The sequence below is a fragment of the Antechinus flavipes genome, chromosome 5, assembly GCF_016432865.1.
Source record: "Antechinus flavipes isolate AdamAnt ecotype Samford, QLD, Australia chromosome 5, AdamAnt_v2, whole genome shotgun sequence".
NCBI lineage: Eukaryota > Metazoa > Chordata > Mammalia > Dasyuromorphia > Dasyuridae > Antechinus > Antechinus flavipes.
In genome coordinates, this window is record NC_067402.1 from 201116644 (window position 1) to 201137313 (window position 20670).

Below are 20670 nucleotides of genomic sequence, written 5' to 3' on the forward strand. Positions count from 1 at the left end.
GTTAGGGGAAAGAATCATATTTTACTTATAATGCCTTTAGCTACCAATCAACAATAAATATTTAAAACTGACTTTGTATAAAAAGTGTTTTATGTTTTTGAACTTCTTGTGTCTATTTTAGCATGTAGACTCTCAGATATCTTATACTATTAGAATAATGTTTTTGACACATGGTGTAATTTCCTATTTTTCTATTTCCTATATTTCTATTCATCTGAATAGATGAACTAGTTGATTTAAAAAAAAAAAAACAGGGCAAGAACTTGCACTTATGAACTTTACCCCATTTAGAGAAACAGCTCACAAGTGAAAATAAGCATAGTATGGTCTTACATTTATTTATATGATTGTATTTCTAATCTATATTTGATTAAATATATTTTAGCTTTAACTTTTTTTTTTAATACAACAAATTCTACTTCTACCTTTATTTTATCTTTGTGGGTATTTCTCATTTTTATGTTTCCTGAAAGCAACATATTGTTGAATTCAAATTTTTAATCTGCTATCCATTTTTATTTTTTGGATAAATTCATTCCATTCACATTCTAAGTTATAATTAGTCCTTTTTAATCTCTCTTATGCAGTTTTACCTTTTTAAAGAATTACCTCAATTTTATTAACTCAGCCCACATCTTTCTTTCAAACTATCCAAATAATAATGACAATCAAGAATACTGATAATATTTTCACAATAAGCATATAATTTGATTTTATTGAGTTCCTTATAATTGGTCAATAATATTTACATTATATTTCTCCTGTATCTTATATAATGTATTTTCCATTAAGTTCTGCTATCCTTCCTCAAATACCTGAAAGTCTTCCAATTTATTAAAACACCTTTTTCCTATTCGGGATTATATTTAGCTTTTCTGAGTAAGTATTTTTGTTGATTCCACAGTATTGGCCTGAAGGTGTTTGTATTTCACTCAATCCCTTTAGATCAAGTTTTCTCAAATTCTCCTACATTACAACTCCCTCCCTCCCCAAGACTTTTATTTTGCTCTTCTTTGTTTCCTCTGAAGTGATGTATCTTTTTTCTGTATGTGTGTGTAAGAAATTTGTTGAGCCAAAATTTTTCTTTTCTTTTCTTTTCTTTTTTTAATATACAATAACTTTTTATTGACAGAACCCATGCCAGGGTAATTTTTTTACAACATTATCCCTTGCACTCACTTCTGTTCTGATTTTTCCTCTCTCTCCCTCCACCCCCTCTCCTAGATGTCAAGCAGTCCTATATATATTAAATATGTTGCAGTATATCCTAGATACATTATATGTGTGCAGAACCGAATAGTTCTCTTGTTGCACAGAAAGAATTGAATTCAGAAGGTAAAAATAACCCGGGAAGAAAAACAAAAATGCAAACAGTTTACATTCATTTCCCAGTGTTCTTTCTTTGGGTGTAGCTGCTTCTGTCCATCATTAATCAATTGAAACTGAGTTAGGTCTCTTTGTCAAAGAAATCCACTTCCATCAGAATACATCCTCATACAGTATCGTTGTTGAGGTATATAATGATCTCCTGGTTCTGCTCATTTAAGTTAGCATCAGTTCATGTAAGTCTCTCCAAGCCTCTCTGTATTCATCCTGCTGGTCATTTCTTACAGAACAATAATATTCCATAACATTCATATACCACAATTTACCCAACCATTCTCCAATTGATGGGCATCCATTCATTTTGGACTGCCACAAACATTTTGGCACATACATATCCCTTTCCCTCCTTCAGGATCTCTTTGGGATATAAGCCCAGTTGTAGCACTGCTGGATCAAAGGGGATGCACCGTTTGATAACTTTTTGGGCATAATTCCAGATTGCTCTCCAGAATGGTTGGATTCGTTCCCAACTCCACCAACAATGCCTCAGTGTCCCAGTTTTCCCGCATCCCCTCCAACATTCATCATTTTTTTTTTCCTGTCATCTTAGCCAATCTGACAGGTGTGTAGTGGTATCTCAGAGTTGTCTTAATTTGCATTTCTCTGATAAATAGTGATTTGGAACATTCTTTCATTTTCTGAAAATTGTCTGTTCATATCTTTTGAATCAGTTGGAGAATGAGCCAAAAATTTTCTGATCTACTCTGCCATCTTCCCAGAATTCTTTTCTTAAATTGTCTTTACCTGAAAGAATGTCTCACTCTGGCCTTTTTGTTGCCTCTGGTACTGCAGAACTTGATTTGAGGCATTATTTTAAATTTATTAGAGGAATATTGGGAGAGTTTGGCTGAGTTCTTCCTCTACTCTACTCTGCCATCTTGCATCCATCCCTGGAAGTTTCTTCCCTTCTAATTTTAGTTGCCTGGGTTTTGTTTCTTAAAAAAAATCCTTTTGAATGTTACATAATTGAAATTGTTCTTAATTGTCTACGATCTCTCTCTTTTGTTTGGTCATGAACTCCTCACTGTTCTAATTTGTTTATGTTTTGATCTTTTATTTCTAGATCACATACTTATTTAGATGAAGAATAGTAAACCATTTAAATATCTTTACCAAGAAATCCTAAATGGGGTTCCAAATAATTAAATATAATTAAATGAACTTATTTGGAACTTATTTTGGTGTATGAACAGCCACTTGGTCAACTAGCATTTATTAAGTACCTACTATTTATGTGGCATTATACTAAGGGGTAAAAAGGGCAAAAACAGTCCCTGCTCACAGGGAACTTATAGTCTCATGGAGGAAAAAATATGCAAAAAACCATATACAGAAAAGATGCACTCAGGATAAAATAGAGATGTTCTAAGAAGGAAGACACAAAGATTAAGAAAAAGAGGGAAAGACTTCTTCTTTTTTTTTTAAAGACTTCTTGCAAAAGGTGGAATTTCAAATAAAACTTGAAGGAAGCCAAGGAAGCTAAGAGGCAGAAACAAAGAAGGAGACCATTCTAGTCATGAGGGATAGCTAATGAAAATGATCAGTCCAGAAATGGAGTATTGTGTTTTAGACATAGAAAGCAGGTTTGTGTCACTGATTATCAGAGTATATGAAATGGAGGAAGGTATAAGAATGGAAAGTTAGAAGAGGATCAGGTTATGAACTGAAAATAACAGGGAGCCATTGAAGATTATTCAATGCAGTCAGACTTGTGTTTGAGGATAATCAATTGGATAGCTGAATGAAGAAATTTGAGGCTGGGAGATTGATAGCAGGTTATTGCAATAGTACGAGAGTAAAGTGATAAGGGTTTGTACTAGAGAATGAGAGAAGATAGAAAGGGGAGTATATAGAGATGGAATGAAGTCATAAATGACAGGACTGGAGAAGTGATGGGATATGGGGGGGGTGATGAGAGAATGAAGAGATAAGGATAGGTGTTAATGTAGGTGTTAACCTACATTGTAAGCTTCAGTGACTGGGATGATAGTAATACCCTTGAGAGTAGAAATGAAGTTATGAGATAGTTTCCATATGAGTTTTTTTTTTTTTTTTTGGCAGAAAGTAAATGCTTTTCAGCACTTTAGTGACAAATTTGAGTTTTTACTCCAGTAGTTGAGAGTGTTTAGTTTTATTAAAAACTAACCTACCCTGCCCATTTGCTTCCATATATTTTGTATTTAATTATGTTTGAGTGATCTAACTCTCTATTTTTAAATCAATATTAAATTTTGAAAATGATTACTGCCTTGTAATACAGCTTGAGATCTGGTACTGATGAGGTGTTTTCTTTTCACTTTTTTCCATTGAGAGTCTTGCTTTTTTCTTTCTCCAGATGAATTTTATTAGTTTTTCCTCCCTATATTTGCAAATTCACCTTTGGTAGGAATTTAATTTCAGTAGTTTTGTTATTTTATCATTATGCCTTGGATTATCTAGGAGCAATTAATATTCCTTAAATTGTTTAGGTCAGTCTTTTTTATATCTGTAAAGTATGCTTTATAGTATAGTATATTTATAGAGTTAAAAATGTGGAAATCTTTACAAATTTGCAGGTCATTCCTGCTGAGGGGCCATGCTAATATTCTCTGTATTGTTCCAGTTTTAGTGAATATGTTGTTGAATTGAGTACTCCTTGTTTTTGTTTTTATTATAGTTGAACAACTATGTTTCTAATTTTAACTTGTTTAACAAGAATTTTCAGCTTTCTTTTTTCATCAGTTTGCAGCAGTCTGACATTTTGTTCGTCAGACAGTCTTTTTCATTTTTGAAAGGTCTGAAAGAATTTTAGGTTGTGTTTTAACCTGCAGTGTGTCATATACCCTGGGAGTAATTGTAACGGCACAGATAATATGAATCTGCTGTCACCTATTTCTATGAAATCTGCAGGTGCATCCTGTTATTGTACAGTTAACTTGTATTTCTACATTTTTCTCATTACAACCAGTTCTCTGTTTATAATAATGGGGGTTGGGGAATGAACACTAAGTACTGTGGCAAATTGCTTTAATTAGCAGAGCTGGATCTGGACTTAGAAGAGCTGGGTTCAAATCCTTCCTTTGATAGTTATTTGTTACATTGGCTAGTGACTATCTTTTTATGATTCAATCTCTTCACCTATAAAACAGGCATAATAACATTGATTGCTTCTCCCTTATGGGTATGAATAGATGATCAAACAGTATAATGTATATAAAGTGCACACTTTATAGTATTTCATAAATATTCATTGTTATAATTGTAAACCTTAAAATAAAACTATTAGCCTAATATTTTTAAACTGATAATTTGAACTTCTTTCCTATCATTTTTTGTTTACAGGTTTTAATTCAATGCCCTTTAATATTGCTTCCTATTTTTGTTCCCCGATATCTCAAATAAAGATGAATAACAAAATAGTAAAATATTGGGAATTGAAGTGGAATATGGTGGAGACTAACATTGGACTTGGGACACAAACCATATCTGAGAGTTGTTTGCCTTGTCATTTTGGCATTGGCTATTCATCCTTCTCCCAAGGTACATAAGAAATAGTCATATAGAACTTTCCCATTGAGTAAGGCAGGAAATTTTTGCTTACCATGTTGACTTCCTACTTAATAATAATATTATTATTTTTTATATAGCTTTTTATTACAAGTTATATGCATATACAAGTAATTTTACAGCATTGACAATTGCCAAACCTTTTCTTCCAACTTTTCCCCTCCTTCCCCCCACTTCCTCCCCCAGATGGCAGATTGACCAATACATGTTGAATATGTTAAAGTATAAATTAAATACAATATAAGTATACATGTCCAAACAGTTATTTTGTTGTACAAAAAGAATCGGACTTTGAAATAGTGTACAATTAGCCTGTGAAGGAAATAAAAAATGCAGGCGGACAAAAATATAGGGATTGGGAATTCTATGTAATGGTTCATAGTCATCTCCCAGAGTTCTTTTGCTGGGTGTAGTTGGTTCAATTCATTACAGCTCTCTTGGAACTGATTTGGTTCATCTCATTGCTGAAGAGGGTCATGTCCATCAGAATTGATCATCATATAGTATTGTTGTTGAAGTATGTATATTATTTTTGATAACACTAATACTAGGTTAATTTCTTAAGACTATAAGTTATAGAGAAGTTGCAGATCTGTGTTTGATGCAGGAGATTTTTATACTGGATGTTTTCTATACTGAGGAAATCATATGTATGGACTAAAAAAATCTCCATAAAATACCAGCTATGGCCTGTAGGTAACCTCAACACAATGTATTATTGACTGTGTGTTTCCATGACTTTGAATTGATTGTTGCTATTCATTGTATCTCACTCATCATAATTCCAGCACTCCTGGACCTTTTGTCTTCCATTTTTAGTATTTTTATATTGTTAATTGGATTGTCTTTGCAAAGACACTGGAATCTTTTTCCATTTCCTTTTCCAGTGGCCTTTTGTCAGAACTCTCCACTTTGATTTTTCCATCTTGCGTAACCCTGAACATCATAACTCATAGTTTTATTGAGCTACACAAACCCCTCTGCCAATGACAGTGATCCAAAAGGAGTTGCTTAAAACCAGTGACTGATAATTAAGGCATCTATTCCTGTTTTGATTTCCCTCTTTTATTCCCCTTGATCCTCCTTTTATCACAGATTTTTATCCTTCTTCCCTTTGTTTCTTCATTTGTTCCTTCCTTAAGATTTTCATTATGATAATATTTATTATTGTCTAATGGAGATCCTTTCTGTTTTGTACCTCCTAAAGTTTATGAAATATAATCTCGGGTAAGATTTACCCTCTCTCTATTCCAAGTTGTTAATTGTCTTTGCTCTTTTTTTCCTCCCTACCAGTTATTCTCTCTCTTTTCTTCTCTTCCCTTCTCTAGTTTCTTTTCATTTCCTTCTGTGGTCACCAAAATAGAACAGAATCACTTCCAGGAATTTTGCATTTCTTGTTTCCAGGTACTCTCATAGTTCTCCTGGCTAGGACACACCTTTCTTCTGGTCTCTATTGAACATAAGTAGTTAGTCTTTTCTTCTGTTTGCTTGTTGGCTTCTTTTCAATCCAAGACATTTCTTTGTAGCATTTTCTCCTTTTTACTCATACTTTTAGACTCATTTTCTTCATTGGAACTTTGTGTTTGTGTTATTCTCTGCTCCTTTCTGCATTTTTGGATGATATGTGCAGACAACAATTTGATCTTGGATGTGGTAGCTAAAAATAGTTATTATTCAGTCACTGCAGTTGGGTCTAACCTTCTGTGACCCAATTTGGGGCTTTCTAGGCAAAGATACTCAAATGGTTTGTTATTTCCTTCACTAGCCTATTTTACAGATGAGGAAACTGAGGCAAATAGGATTAAATGACTCACCCACGATCACACAGCGTGTCTGAGGCCACATTTAAATTCAGGAAGATGAATCTTCCTGACTCTAAACCTGGTTCTCTATCCAATGAGCCACCTAGCTGCCCAAGAAAATCATTGAATAGATGGTTGCCTTGGTTAAATTGAGTCAAATTAAAGACCTTAGCTTAAAAAGGTCAAGTTCTTCCAATGATCTCCAGTTGTCCTGATCTATAAGTAGGCACTGGTCCCTGCAGGTGACCTTGCACAGCCTTCCCTCCCTCCCTCCAATCTAATTCACTTGAATGTTATGGCGTCACTTCCCTGATGTCATGGTTGTCTTGGAGAACAAAGGACAAACAACAGCAGAATTATAGATGTCAGCCAAAGAGACTGAGTTATATTAGGCAGAGGAATGGAAAATAGTGAGTCAAGTCTATGAAAAGAAATCACTGCCTTATGGAAGCTAAAGGGAACTAGAACAAATGGAGAATAACCAAGAGAGACAAACTCTTGAGTCTTTGCTTCCCCATTCCCAGGGCAGTATTGTAAGTCACAAAGAGTATACAGACTTCTGAAGAGAAGGTGGCTTCAAGAAGTGGGTTTTAATTCTGTAGGACTTTAAATGTAAGTCCTTTCTGTATCTGTTAATTTGGACTTAAACTGTTATAGTTTTAGCTTCATGAGCCCAAGTGTTTAAAAAATAAACTACCCTATAAACTAAACTACTTTTGTGGAATTTAAGCCTTTGAGGTTCCCATTTTCCATCTGATAGTGGTCATGAGTTAGAGAAGGAGTAGTACCCAAATTAAGAGTGCAATATCATGAGATGATAATTGTATTCCATTCTAGAAAAGATTTGGTTTCATATGTTGTCTCTTAATTGTCTCACCTCTTAATTGTGTAGTTTTGACCAATTTTTCAATCCTTTTTAAATTCTAGATTTTGTATGTAAATCAAGAATAAGGATAACTAGTTATCTCATGGTATTATTATGAGACTTACATGAAATAATGTATGTAGAGCTACACATATAAGTGCTATGCATAATACTTTACATAATTTTGTGTCAATTATTATTATCTACACCTGGTCCTTCTTGATAGCTTTTGATCAAAGTTTATATGTGGGTGAAAACGATTATCTCCTGTTTTTCCTCCTACTTGTTTGATTGTTCTTACTCAAATGCCTTTACTAGCTTATCAACCATCACATACCTAAATTGTGAAGATCTCTAGCTACACTCTCTCTAAGTCAGCATATCAGCACCCATAGCTAAATTATTTCATCTACATAGATAATTTAAATGTAGATCTAACTTTAGTCTCTTACTTGACTATTTATCTTATACAACCAATTGTCTATTGGACATTTCAGACTGAATTGCTAGAAATACCTCGAATTTAAACATTCTGGAGCAGAATTCATCATTATTTCACCCAAACTCTCTTTCTTTTCAAATTATTTCAAAATAGTTTTATTGTACTTTGTTGTGATGTGATTAAAGCTAAAATATTGTATCCTATTCTAGGCATGTTTGGAAAATGGAAATACATCCAGAAGAGAAAAGTCAGAATGGTAAAAAGAATCAAAATCATGCTATATAAGAGTGTTTAACCCAAAAAAGAGAAGACTTAGGGGTAGATGGTATATACCTTCATATTTTGAAGGACTGTTATGTGGATGAAGGATTAGATTTGCTTGGTTTGGTCTCAGGTAGAATAAGTAGGGACACTAAGAAGAAGTTGCCGAGAGTTTAATAAAAGAAAAAAAAAACTTCCTTGCAATTAGAACTGTGCAAAAGTAAAAACATTACTTTAGGAAGTAGTGATTTTTCCAGCATTTGGATATTTTGAAGGTGAAGTTGTACAGAGACCTACAGAATGGAAATCAGTGCTGGAATAAGTAGCATGAAACATATTCTTAGTTCAGTTGTGCTTAAGATATGATACTCAGACCCTATGAATTGATTTCAATTAAATTGAATCCACTGAAATCTGGCAGATTCCCATCTGAATTTCTCTCCAGAAAAAAAAAAAAATTAGGTGACTACTTTAGTCATAAAATGAATGGATAAAGACCAGTGCAAGTATGATGCATCTATACTACTTTCTGAGTTGATGATTCCTATGTCTTATCTCAGTGCATACATTATCTTTGAAATTTAAAAACTCATTTAAAAGTTTTTTTAAACTAACCAAACACAGAACAATTTTTGAAAACTACAGCATTTTATAGTTAAAAGAAACCTCAGAGGTCATTGTCTTCAACTGAAACTGCATAGAAACCTTTCTATTGTATTCCCAACAAGTGTTTATTAAATCTCTGCTTGAAGACTTTAAATATGTCTGTTTATTGAGTTTCAGGCTAGCCCCAATACTAAAAGCATAGGTATGTAGTAGAAGGAGAAGGTAGGATCTAGGACATCTGATATTAGTCTTTCTTCATGTAGTATAAGAAAGGGAGACTCTATCTTTCTGGATGTCAGCTAGTTAGATTTGCACACAATTGTCCTAGAGTTGCTGATGGTAGATTAACTCTTTTAAATTTGCTATGACTGAATTTCCGTAAAGTTCTCAAATCAAGTGATGGAGAGAGCCATCTGCATCCAGAGACAGGATTATGGGGACTGAATGTGGATTATTACATAGTATTTTCACCTTTTTTGTTGTTGTTTGTTTGCTTGTTTTTTTCTTTTTCATTTTCCCCTCTTTTGATCTGATCAAAATATGTTTAGAAATATGGAAATATGTTTAGGAGAACTGCACATGTTTAATCTATATTGAATTAGTTGCCATCTAGGGGAAGAGGAGGAGGACAGAAAGAACAGGGTTTTGCAAGGGCGATTGTTAAAAATTATCTTTGCATGTATTTTGAAAATTAAAAAGCTATGTGTGATGACCACCCTGGATACCTTAGAATCAGCTGGAATCAGGATAAGCAAAAGTCATTGGTCTTTATTCTTTGTCTTTAGAGGTAGGATTGAATTGGATGGAAGCAGAATCTCTGCAACCTTCCTTCTTCATCTCCTATCCAGAAGTGACCCTGGCTAGTCTTACTCCACCCCCTAGTTTCTCCTACAATTCTCTGTATACACCAATTATCAAGCCAGCGCAGGATAATGGGAAGGGCCATTTCCCAAGCATATGCTTATAGAATATTGTCCAATTGGTAATTAGCCTTAAGTGCTCGGTTGTCTGTCTTCAGTGCATCGACTTGAGTTTCAGATCTTTACAACTATTATTGTAAATAAATGAAATATTAAAAAATAAAATAAATTCTCAAATCCTAGAGGCATGTAAATAAAAGATTAGGAGTTTGGACGCATACTCTTTCTGGTTCTAAGAAGAGTTATTGACTGTCTTCTTCTTGTGATGATATAAAATATAAAATTTAAAAAGAAAAATCCCTCTGATTCAACTTTTAGGCTTTGTTGCAATTTTGATATGGGAAAAATAACCTTGTGAAGGAATTTCAAGAATCTCATTTTGAGGAAAATTATTAGTTTCAGAAATGGGTTAAGTGACAATAAATAAAATAAGAATGCAAGCTGCTGAGGGAATATTCAAGATGATTATAGAAATTGGAGCTTACTGAATTTAGAAGGTTCAGATATAAGAAAGGCTGCAATGACATATGTTAAGGTATATATGATATTGTTTGGTTGGTTCTTGCCCTTCATTCTCAGATAGGACCCAAATGATAACATTATGTTAGAATCTGATATGAGTGATGAGACCAGAATGCTCTGCCACAGGTTGGACACAAATAGTCCCTTTTGGGGGCTTCTCTAACTTTGCTCATCTCATCTTTCTTCTGAGCTAATTCAGTTCTGCTTTGCTCATAGAGGACAGAACCTTCTCTGATGAGGGCACGCCATTCTAAGCAGTCCCTTTCCAGTGACTCCATTGTCTTGCAACCAATTCTAAAGTTCTTTTTTTTTATTATAGCTTTTTATTTATAAGACATATGCATGGGTAATTTTTCAGCATTGACCCTTGCAAAATCTTCTGTTCCAACTTTTCCCCTTCTTCTCTCCACCCCCTTCCCTAGATGGCAGGTAGACCAATACATGTTAAATATGTTAAAGTTAATGTTAAATACAATATATGTATACTTATTTATACAGTTATCTTGCTGCACAAGAAAAATCGTATTTATAAATAAGGCAAAAATAACCTGAGAAGGAAAACAAAAATGCAAGTGGACAAAAATAGGAGTGGAAATGCTATGTTGTGGTCCACATTCATTTTCCAGAGTTCTTTTGCTGGGTTTAGCTGGTTCTATTCATTATTGAACAACTGGAACTGATTTGGTTCCTCTCAAAGAGATGGAGAGAGCCATGTTCAATAGCAATTCTAAAATTCTTTTTTTTTAATAACTTTTTATTGATAGAACGCATACCAGGGTAATTTTTTACAGCATTATCCCTTGCATTCACTTCTGTTCCGATTTTTCCCCTCCCTCCCTCCACCCTTTCCCCCAGATGGCAAGAGTCTTTTACATGTTGAATGGGTTGCAGTATATCCTAGATGCAATTCTAAAATTCTTAAGAGAGACCTTGTATTGCTTTTTTCTGACTACCTTGTGAACGCTTACCCTGTGTGAACTCTCCATAAAATAGTCTTTTTTGGCAAGTGTACATTTAGCATTTGAACAATGTGGCCAGCCCAATGAGTTGCACTCTCTGAAGTAGTTTGAATATTTGGCAGTTTAGTTCGAGAATGGAAAAGATGAGTGAATAATCCAATAGAAGATCTAGATAAAAAAATAAAGCAAAAGACACTTTTTCTCCAAATCAATCATCAGTCACTCATCCTGATCCTGTAAAAGCTATCTGCATCACTTGATGGTATCTATTTCTATGAAGAAAGCTTGTCCCTGGTGGGAATCTGAAGCTTAAAGTCTCCTGTAGGTTACTACTCTTAATGCTGCTTCATTATAATGTGAGTATAGCTGACATGGATCTGGATGAGTATACCTTAGGTTTTTATATTTATATTTTATTTTTACCTTTTTTTTGGCAGCCTGAGTGGTATACAGGACTTGAAAAGGCTGTCCCACTACCTAGATGACAGAGTTGATTTCAGGCAATGTACTCTTAAGTGGAACTAATGCCCATGATTTGTTGCAATTATCATTGCAACAAGATTGCAGGTTGTTTATTATTATTATTATTATTATTATTTTTGCTGAGGCAATTGCGGTTAAGTGATTTGCTCAGGGTCACACAACCAGGAGGTGGTAAGTGTCTGAGACCAGATTTGAACTCAGGTCTTCCTGACTTTAGGGCTAGAAGATTGTATATTATTATAGAAAGCCTTTTCTTTGGTTTTCTTGTGGAGGATAGAGAGTACTTATTAACAAAGTGATATAGTACATGATAAAATCATATTGTTTACTGAAGTCTTCTATTATTGTTGTCCACATTCCCATTAATATGGTTTCTTTGAATAGTATCTTGTATGGAGAAAGACTGTATTTTCTTGTTGGAGAAATTTCTGAATTTTATTATTTCTAGGAATAGAATTTCAATTTATTTATGTTCTGAGTCCTAATGTAGATTCCCTACTTTCTTTCTATTTTTAGGTTCTTTCTACTTTCCCTAAAGATTGGGTATCACAGGGCCTATAGAATTTCAGAAAGAACTCAACAACTTTTGCTTGATGGTGATTAACATCAAAGGTAAAGTGACTTCCTAGTCTCAATCGGTAGTGGGAGACCAAACCTAAGGATTTTTTGCAGGGAATTTACCCTTCACATAGCTAAACATTCTAACTATTCTTTAAAAATACAGATTACTACTAGATAGTACTCTAATTCTAGGAAAAGTGGGATTTCTTTAAAGTTTATACATACTGCTTGAAATAAGAAGAGGTACTCCTTATACAAGCTGCTATTTTGGACTTTGTTATCTCTTCCTAAATGGAATCATTCTTAGATGGCACATTTTTGGATGTGTGTATCATGAAAACAGTTATTCAGAAAACAGAACTTCTGGGTAATACCATTCTTTTATTATTCTCATGGCTGTTCCACATTTGCACATATTGCCCAACTGACTAATCATAAATGAAAGCCAAAAAATCAGATATTTAGGGATTAGGAGTTTACCATTTGGCTTGATCACAAGATCTGAGGGGCTGGTGGAGCATTCTCAAGAAGTTCACTACATTTCTTCCTCCATAAACCAAAATTCACGTGCCGAGAAAAAATGAAATCAGATGAAAGAGGGGGAATGCAAAAAAGGTTGAGTCCTTCACTTTGAGAAAGAAGTAACAAAACATTTATTAAATACCTAGTTTGTGCCAGGCACTATGATAAGCACTTTACAGTACTTACTCATTTGATCCTTAATCTTAGGAGATAGGTGATATCATTAGCCTCTTTTTATGGAAACAGAAACTAGGACAGAGCAAGATTAGGTTACTAGTCATAGTTAGTAGATGTATGAGGTCAAATTTGAACTTGGGTTTTCCTGACTCCCTGTTCAGTGTTCTATCCATGGCACCATCTAGGTGATACATCAACATGGGAGGTTGCTTAAAGAAATTGGATCAGTGGTTGTGAATGATAGCAGTCTGGGAGGGATAGTGAATACTTTGAGGAGAGTAGCATAAGAGACTCATGGGAAATAGAGATTCCTGAGAAAGTGAAATTTTTCCAAGTTTGGTCAACAAGTACACAAAGAATAAATATAGATGTTCATTGATATATCTTTTGCTAATTGGCTAGCTTAGGAGGGCTATGGATTTGGCTTCTTGTGCAGATGTCTGGGTAGGGAGAAGATATACTTAAAGGGCTTCATTTTGAGTGACTTGCATAAGAGGCAACATGTTTTGAACCTTTTTGCAAGAGCTATCACAGAACAGAATAATGTCAGGGTTCGTAAGATTCTTTCAGGGCTTTGAAATGTTAGTTATAAGCAGTCATGAAGATGGGTATGAGGATCCTCAACTACTGGAAGGGGAAGGAATAAGAATCTTACTTCTCACTTTCTGTGGTAGAACAAGATAAGCTTTTTTCCTCATACAAATGATTTCTCACAGATATACTATTATTTGTAAGATGTCAGAATAAATGGCTTCTGTATTCTCTTTTAATTATACATCTTTTATTTAAATCTGTGGTCTAAATCTATGATCTTGTGAATCTGTGGCTTAGAATGAAGCAACCAAGAAGGAAGAATTATATTCTCTGAGCTTGTGATTCTTCATAAACTAATGGACAACAAATCCCAATATTACAAATATAACCCCCTAAATGTTCTTGGAAAATTAATAGATAAATTGTTACAAATGGGATGTCATTACTGAAAAATTTTTTAATTATTGTTGCCATACTGAACACTCAGCCTCTAAATTGTATGGAACAAAAATATAGATTGCCTGACCACCATCCTACATACTGCCTAGTGGAAGAGTGGGAACAAGGGAAGTCATTATAGGACTCCTCATCCTGATGTCCACCTGCCCATAACTTCCTGTGTTGTGTTTGGCTGTCAATATCCAGAAATCAGTTTGATCCATCCTAGTGTAGTTGTGTTCCAAACCCCTGAACTCTGTTCCTTACATTCATAATACCAGTGGAGAGCTTGTGGGATAGGTAAAGAAAGTGAGAGGTACCATTGAACTGTTATAATTCAGCTCTGTTTCTTAACTATCTTCTGAGTAGAAAATCTATATTTGTTTTTGCTCCAGGAAAAGGTGGTAGCAATGAAAGAACTGAAAGAAAGAAAGAAAAAAGTACCTATGAAATAACAAGAAAATCATTAGTACTTCTTGTTCTCTTTCTTTGAAGGTCACCATTATAGATATTTTGATAAAGACATCCTTTTACGTGTATGTGGTCTCTTTAAATGACGTGGTAGGTAGAGATAGTACTGTTCAGAGTCCAAGGGCAGCTCCCTAACCTAGAGAGGAAGGGGAAGAGAGGTAGGAGGAACTTTGCGTTTTCCTTGAAGTTTTCTTCCTCCCTTTTCTGCTACCCACTTTGTGACCTTGAACCAATTACTTTATTTCTCTGGGTCTCAGTTTTCTTATAAGGTAAAATGAGGGGATTGGTCTAGAAAATATTTCAAGTCCCTTTTAGCTCTGAATCTTTGGACCTTTTTACCTCTATTGGTTCTCAAGCTATATGCTGAAAAGTTATTGCAGATATTTCAGAAAAGATAAAGGAACCCAGAAAAACATGATAGAAGGAAACTTAAAGATGATTTAATTTTTCTAATTTTATAGTTGAGGAAACTGACTTTCAGAGAAATGACATGACTTACTCAAGATCACAGAGCTAGTTAGTTGGAACACTTGAAAGATCAACTAGTTCATCTCTCTTGTTTTAGGAAAGGCTAAAACTAAACAGTTCAGAGCAATGAAAAATCTAGAGAAGACAATTCTATGGAATTAAAAAAATTATAAAAGACATGTTATATACATGTATGTAATTCTGTCATCATTAATTTTGTTATTGCAATGAATTCAGTTTTTATTCTTTCCCCTTCTCTTTCTCCCTCTGTCTTTCCATAATGAATTTTAGTTTTTAAAATCATTTTTCTTTTCTATTCTTATATTATTCTACATATCTGAAGTGAATACTTCAAGTCATGTTTTATTTTTTTCCATTTGCTCATTTCCTTTGATCTAGGTTCCATAAATTTATAATTTCCTGTGTTAAACTCAGTTCAGTGTCTAAATATTAAGTTGGGCAACTTCTTAGAACTAATCTGAATCCCTTGCATATAGGTACCATTTTTCCTCACGTTATTTCATTATTCAACAGTGATATTGAAGAGGTCCATCATTGTTACTTATGTGATAGAACTTCTAATAGTTTAGTAAATGTTTTCGTGATATTCAACAAAGACAACAGGATAAAGTCTTTAAACTATATGCTGGCGATCTTGTCTTCAATATATAGCAAAAATTTAGTATTATATTATTAAATGAATAGTTTGTTAGGCTGAGAAAAGGAAGCCACATTTCTAAGAGCCATTATGCCTTTTATCAAGAATAGATCATACTCAAGAGACAATATGGTATAGCAGAGAAGCCATGGAGACAGAAGGACCTGGTCTAAAGTTTTAAATTTGACAAGAAATCACTGTGATGCTCCGAAGCAATTACTCTCACTCAATAACCTAGGCAGCTTTCTAAATAAATGTTTTCTAGTTCCCTAAACCAAAACAATTTTTTAAAAAAAAGAACACTATTCTGGATTAATCATATTTCCATTTTGATAAGGTTACTAAATTCAGTAAAGGGAACAGTAGATGACTTCTTTCTGTCTTTCCCCACTCTCCTATTCCTTTTATTTCTTGTTTTTCTCTTTTATCTTTTCTTCCATCTTTATTTTTTTTTCCAGGATAGATCTGACTCAGACCATTCTTTTGATGGTTTAGGCTTGATATTGGAACCAAATGAAACACTAATATAATTCAGCTGTTAAATCCAACAGTTTAAAGAGATTTACTTAGATATATCAGCTTAAGAATTTTCAATAAGGATAGGCATTGAGGCCACGTCAAGTTGATTCAGCTGAGCAAAGCTTCCTTGCTTGATTTGCTCATTTTGATCCAATGTCCAATTATCAGAGTTGGAATTCTTCACAAACTGCTTTGTGGTTTGACAACAATGAGATGATGACAATCTGAGTCTTCTTTAATATCCTGAGCTAACCAAAGTTTGCTGATGGTCTCAATGCCTTAGAAGGAAAAATTAGTCTAAAGTGCATGGGAAAGGATTAGATGATCCCCATAGCCACTGCTATGTCTTAAGTCAAACAATGGTACCCATGGTGTTCTTCAAGTCTTTGACCTGCTGGTTCTTTTATCTATATGTGCTCTCCATTGAGCTGGACATTTACTCTCATGGTCCAGCTCCTTTTTGCCCAAACAAAGCAGTTGCTAACACTTAAACCTTTCAAATGATTCTGCAGTCTGTTTTGGTGCTGTTTCCCCTCTCCCTTTCCTATGTGTAGGGGGCCATAAAGACCAAGCAGAAAAATCTCTGCGCATTTTTTAAATCTAGAGGCCTGCCAGAAAGGACATGAGCAGATGTGGCACCAGAAGGGCTCAAATTTCACTCTAGCACATATGGTACTGGTAGGAAGTCAGTTCCAATTATGTTTCCCTGAATATAAAAGGTAACTCTTACACAATCAGTTCCTTCCTTATACTTTTTGTTGTAAGTAGGTTGTTAGTTGGACTTTGGGATTCTCTTTTTTGAATGCTGGGATTTTTCTCACTTTATGTTTTTCTAGTGCAACTGGAAAAAATAAATGTGTTTGACCCAACATACATATGGTGAGTGGAAATTGGTAGAAATTAAGAGAAAGAGGAAGGAAGAGTGAGTATGTGTGTGAATCACACATAGAAAGAAATAGAGAGTAGGGGAAGAGAAAGACACAGAGGAAAGAGGGGAGAGACAGAGAAAGAGACAGAAAAAGGAGGGGAGAGAGAGATGCAAAAGAAGAGACAGAAAAAGGCTTAGAAAGATAACTTTGAGAAAAATTGGTGAAAGAAGAGAGTTTTGCTAACTTTATGAATAGAATAGAAAGTAAATGGAAATGAATCTCACTTTTCTGAAAACAGGTGTTTTGCAGTTGGGAGTACCCTAAATAGCAGTCATAATTTGAGAAGGAAAAACAAATTCCCTCTTACTTCTTTAATTGACAAATAGCAATAGAACAAGACAGAAAGACTTGTGGAGAAGAGCCTCTCAGACAGAAGAATCCTCCTTATTTGGGACTATAGGATATTCTGGAGATTTATATACTTTTTTGGGGACTAATAATTGTTCATTTAAGGATTTCCAACTTTATATATATATATATGTATGTACACACACACACACACACACATATATATATATATATTTTTTTTTTTAACTGAGGCAATATGACTTGCTTACAGTCATACAGCTAATAAGTGTTGTGTCTGAAGCCAGATTTGAACTCAGGTCCTTTTGACTTCAGGGATGGTACTCTATTCTCTGCAATATTTAGGCTGCACCTTGTTTTATACTTTTAAATAAAGCTTTCTTTTCTAATAATGTCCACTGAATTCTTGCAAGTGGGGATTTAGGTTTCAGAACACTGGAAGGAACTGTCCTTATATATCTCTGAATTTTGTGGGTAATTTTTAATCTTTCCACTCCATTCATTTCTTCATGTTTCACTGATGAATTTTGCTTTTCTTTGTATTGCTGGTGTTTATCATAGTTTCTGGGACATAATAGGGCACTTTAAGCTTGCAGTTATTGATGGCAGTGGCTATAGTCCATAAAGGGAGAAAAAACCTCAGAAGGATACTTGGGCCCTTCATTGTAGGAGGTAGTTTCTAACAAAAGGATTGCATATTTTATACTTAGATTTAGTGTCACTCTAAGAGAATCAAACCTATGGCAATGTTTGTCAAAGTGAAGACAATGATCATATTTCAAGAAGATTCTAGAAATGAAGCTTTAATCTTTAAAAAAGATGTTTTCTAAATAAAATTCTGAACAGAATCTCTTCTTCCTTTTTCTATCCAACACATGAGTTTTTGTGTGCAGTGCACTGTACTTGTATATAACCATACAGAATTTAGATTAGACATGGTCCCTCCCATATGGAATTTATCACTTAGCAGGAGAGGCAAAAGAGAGTGCTATTATTTGTAGTTAGAGAGGACTGGGTTTTTGCCTCAAATGATTAGTACCTGTGTGATCCTGGGCAAGCAGCTAACTTCTCTGAGCTTTATTTTCCTTATTTTTCAAAACAGGGTTAATAAGAACACCTTCTTTACATAGTTATTGTGAGTATCAAATGAGATAATGCATATAAAGTGGTTTGCAGACTTTAAAAGTGTGAATTCTATTGTGAATGCTATTTTTTCTTCTCTTTTTCTTCTCCTCCTTTCCATTCTCCCCTTATTCCTACTTCTCTTCTTCATATTTTTTTCCTTCCTCCTCTTCTTCTTCCTTCTACTGATCCTCCCCTCTTCTCCTTCTCTTCTTTGTCCTCATCCTACTGCTGCTCCTCTTCCTCTTCCTCCTTCTTGTCTAGACCGGAGATCTTATTCATGTGGGAAATTCCCCATGAGGAAACTCCCTCTATTAATGCAAATCAGCAATTGTTTTGATACTTGACACTCTTAGCCTGAGGCTTGAGAGGGTAACTGAGTTACCCAGGATCCCATAGGCAATCTGTGTTAGAGGCAAATTTTGAACCCAGGTTTTCTTGATTTCTAGGGTAGCTATCTATCCATGATGCTTTACTGACTCCTTGTCCATGGTTAATCCACAGTATTTATTTTCCATTCACCATAATACTTACTGAGTTAGTCAATAAACTCTAGGGATTTAAAAAAAGACAGAAGATAATCCTTGCTCTTACAGGAGAGATTCATTAGCTTAAAAAATATAAAAAGTTTAGGGGGTGATAGAGGAATGGTGGTAGAGGAATGGAGAGTTAATGGGTAGAGTCTCTCCTTTTCAGAGTTTTCCTTTATTCAGGATCATGGAAATGCCTATCACACTTTGTATTTCTCCACTTTGGTACTGTATTGATGGTGGATTGAGATGAGAATTGGATTATAGGAAGAAAAAATTTGAGAATTGTTGACCTGTGGTTCTTGAACTTGGAGAGACTTGAGGATAGAAGGATTTGGAATCCACGAGGACATGAAAAGTAAGCCTGAACAACTGAAAAACATTAGTGACCTGTAATCAGGTCACCTTATATTCTATCAACTTGCCATGTTCCCATGATATGTCCGTAGGGGGTATCCATTCTCATTGCAGTGTCCTTTATTCTGAGAGAAAGGCTGCATTTTTAAGGCTGATGGGTTGTTAAATTCCCTAAACTCTTTGATCATAATGACTTTCCAAATCCTATTACTTATCACCATCCTATCATAAGCCCTTGCCTAAATTATTCCAAAAGCTTTGTAATTAAATATTAGTCCCTCCAGTTTCTTCACACACACACACACACACACACACACACACACACACACACACAAAACTAATGCATCCATATCTATACATACCTCTTTCAATCTGTCCTTCATGCCACTGTTAGATTAATTGATGTGGCTCCATAACTGAAAAACTTCTAGTGACTTGTCATTTTCTTTTTAAAAAATTAAATTGATATTTATTTTTAAATATTCATATTTTAAAATTTTTGTGTTCTGAATTCTATACCTCCTCTATACCTCTATTCCACTCCTCGAAGAAGAAAAGAAATGTGATATTAATTATACATGTGAAATCATGCAAAATATATTTCCGTATTAGCCATGTTGCAAAAAGAATAGCAAGCAAAATAAAGAAAATGAAAAAAATAATGCTTCAGTGTATATTTAAACATCAGTTTTTTTCCCTAAATACAGATAGCATTTTTCATAAATCCATTGGAATTGTTTTGGGTTATCATATTAATCAGAGTAGCTAAGTCTTTCACAACTGATCATCAAAAAATATTGCTGTTATTTATCCAATGTTGTTCTAGTTCTGCTCATTTCATTTTGCATCAGGTTCATAGATATTTTTTCAGTTTTTTCCATCATTTTAAAAACAGTACAATAATATTCCTCACAATCATATCTCACAACTTGTTTAGCCACTTCCCAATTGATGTATATCTCATAAATTTCCAACTCTTTTGTCACTCCAAAAAGAGCTTCTGTAGGTTTTTTTTTTTGTGTGTGTATATATAGGTGGGTCAAAATATACAGTTTTATAGCTCTTTGGGCCAAATCATTTTCCAGAACCAGTTCACAATTCCACTAACCATTCAATAGTGTCCTTTTTGTCCTCATTCCTTTCAACATTTGTCATTTTGTTTTTCCAACACTTTGTTCACTCTGATAGATCTGAGGTCCATTGACTGCATTGGGCTGGATTTGTTTGTGCAAAACTTTTTAAACTTAATGTAATCAAAATGATCCATTTACTTCCTGTGATCTTCT

General features: G+C 34.3%; 1 non-coding gene across 1 annotated transcript; it reads right to left on the reverse strand.

Annotated features, from left to right (window-relative positions):
• Positions 1-3911: 3911 nt before the first annotated feature.
• Positions 3912-4018, reverse strand: LOC127539555 (U6 spliceosomal RNA). Its single transcript, XR_007947982.1, has one exon. It is a non-coding gene; the product is annotated as a U6 spliceosomal RNA (small nuclear RNA).
• Positions 4019-20670: the final 16652 nt, after the last annotated feature.